Source organism: Tasmannia lanceolata, unplaced genomic scaffold (genome assembly GCF_043159265.1).
Source record: "Tasmannia lanceolata isolate RefF3 unplaced genomic scaffold, GAP_Taslan_0.1 ptg000006l, whole genome shotgun sequence".
Lineage (NCBI taxonomy): Eukaryota > Viridiplantae > Streptophyta > Magnoliopsida > Canellales > Winteraceae > Tasmannia > Tasmannia lanceolata.
The window spans coordinates 18,151,542-18,154,390 of record NW_027518683.1 but is presented as its reverse complement, the minus strand read 5'-3'; positions in this window follow the sequence as shown (position 1 = coordinate 18,154,390).

Genomic DNA, 2,849 nt, shown 5'->3' with positions numbered 1-2,849 from the left:
CATGGACGGTTTGGATCATCCTACAGTGGGGTTCGTACACTACTTTTAGAAAAATATGGGACTACAAGGGCGTACGCCATGTAAAATGTGATATCCACATGTTGGTTGTCAATTATACTTTTCCGGCTTTCAAGTATAGTTTCGTCGCTGAATCAGCCCAATTAAACATATGTCCTAGCTCTTCATTATTAAACATATGTCCTAGTTCTTCATTAATATCTTCTTATAGAGATTGGCTATCATCATTTTCACTTGTCATTGCAAACCCCATATTTAGTAGGCTAGTAGCTAGTAAACTCTTCTCATTCCCCTTAATTGTACCATTCTTGGGTTGAGTATAATAGTGTGTTCCTGGGGATGAGAAAGAGGAAGAGGCAATGGAGGTTTAGAATCAGGGAATGTGGAAGACTGAGCTGTGCAACAATTGGCAGAACAAAGGCGCGCATCGGAGATCGAGCTTCGTCCGGTCATTCGCCACCCGCTCTACAACACCCAGCTCTGCCGCTCTTTACTCGCCCTTGGCAGTTGGCACCTGTCCTTTCGGCCACCGCTGCCACTTCCGCCACGGCCTCACCGACAAATAGAGATTTGTGTCACCTGTAAATATAAAGACACAAAGGAATTGAAGGGAAGATATCTCCCATTTCTGTTTCTATTTTGATGTATTTTTTATGATTCACTCCAAATCCCGTTTGGGAGTGGGGAGAGTGAGTGATGGCAGGGTATGTGCTTCTATGGCTTTTTGTAATCATGCTATTTCAGATCTTCTCTTTCTACTATTTCTATGGGCAATGATACTTTCGCCCCCACCCCCTAGTAGGATAATGCGCCCTCTTGTAATGTGACTTGACGTTAAAAACTGTTAAACTCTGCCCACAATTCACGTTAAGAGAGCGCGCATTATCCTACGGCCGGGATGAAAAAATCATGTCCCTTATTTTATTGAAATATTTTGTCCTACTTGGAAACCGGGCCGCTCGTGTGGCGACATGCAAAACATGCGTTCAAGGACCCTGCTCAGACCCTGTTTTGTTTTGGATTTATTTGGGAATCGATTGTGTGTCCAAAAACTGATTACTGGACTCACAATTAAATGTCGTACATTGGAGAGACCAATAATCAATTTTGGACTCACATTGCAGTCTGGGGGTGCAACTCGGGCGGGCTCAACCCGAACCCGGTGGGTTCAACCCGAAAAAATTCGGGTCGGGCTGAGTGCAAGTTGGGTTCGGGTCAGGTTCGGGTTGAGGGCTTGGGCAACGCAACCCAAGTTCAACCCGAAATTTTTAATAATTTTTTTAAGCTTAAAATCTCGTGTTGGGTCGGGTTGAACTCAGATTGGCAAGAAGGGCTGCTCGGATTGGGTCGGGTCGGGTTGGAACTCGGGTCAGGTCGGGTTGAGTAAATGGTTGCTTGGCTTGGGTTTGGGTTAGGAGTGTAACTTGGGTCGGGTTCAACCTGAACCCGAATTTGGGTTGGGTTGGGTTGGGTTTTTTTAAAAATCGGGTTGGGTCGGTCGGGGTGTCGGGCAACCCGAAACCCGATTTCCAATTCCAATATATATAAAAAATTTACTTCTAAATTTGTTTTGTCATTATATAACTCAAATTTAGAAAGAAATAAAAAATTTGGTGAAAGTTGTCCTAATTAACCCTCTTGTTAGGGAACATCTAATGACTAGGATGAGATGGAAATACAAAAATAAAATGGAGAAATCAAACAAATAGTGAAATCGGGTTGGATCGGATTGAGAAAATTACAAATCGGGTTGGGTCGGGTTGGAAAAATGGGTTCCTCGGGTCGGGTCGAGTTGGAAAAATGGGTTCTAGGCCAACCCGACCCGAGTTGCACCCCTAGTTCGAGTTGGCCTCAACCCAAACCCGACCCGCCCGAGTTGCACCCGTACTCACAATCTATTCTCAAAGTCATAAAAAAAAAAAAAAAAAAAGGGGGGGGGGCCTTGGGCATTGAAGCACTGCCACTTCTGCACGAGCGGGGAAGGGGTTTCTTTTCCTCTCGTTTTATTTTCCGTGTTTTGTAACGACTAACGAACCTACAATTAGCTCGACCGTGTGTATCCGCCTGGTTTGGCTGGGTTAACTAATGTGTCTATTTCCTATGAGCATTCTTTGGCTATGCAATGGGTGTAAAGTAATGGGCCCATCCCATCAAAAGATGAGGTGTAAACGATGGCGCCACCTTACACATAGATTGGGGTGGCGATCATGGGACCAACTTTATGATGAGGTAAAATGGTGGGCCTCACTGATGCATGGGTTTGAGTGGATTCGGTGGACATGAATTTGGATGGAGATGGTGGGCCCCACTCATTCTATGCCTGTCGATAAAATGATGGGCATTGATCAAATTGAAGTCCCATTTTTGGCCACCCAAGCCAAAAACTTCCCACCTTATTAAAACGTGTTGTAAAGTGATGGGCCTTGTTAGACCTAAAATCGGTAACAGGTACAGCAGTGATATAAGAGCTGAACTGGATGACTAGGGGAGCTGCGTCCTGAAGGACCGGAGTGAACGAGGAGTGAGGTGGTCGAGAAAGAGTCCTGCTATGAGGGCTGAGTCCTGCACAAGGCAAGCGAGGTCAGAAGACCAGACCGGGTTTCTCCGGACAGGCCCTTCGACACTCAAGTCAGTATGAGCAGGAGTGAAGGGGAGATGTCTAAGAGTTTAGGGAGAGAAGGGATTTTCGCATTACCCATTGGTCTGAGCTTTGATCCTCTATTTATAGGGAAAATCTGGTGAGGTGTCCAGGACAGGTGGCGGCCTGTGAGAGACTGCAGCTCACCTACTCTGGGACAGGTGGCGGCCTGTGAGAGGCTGCAGCTCACCTA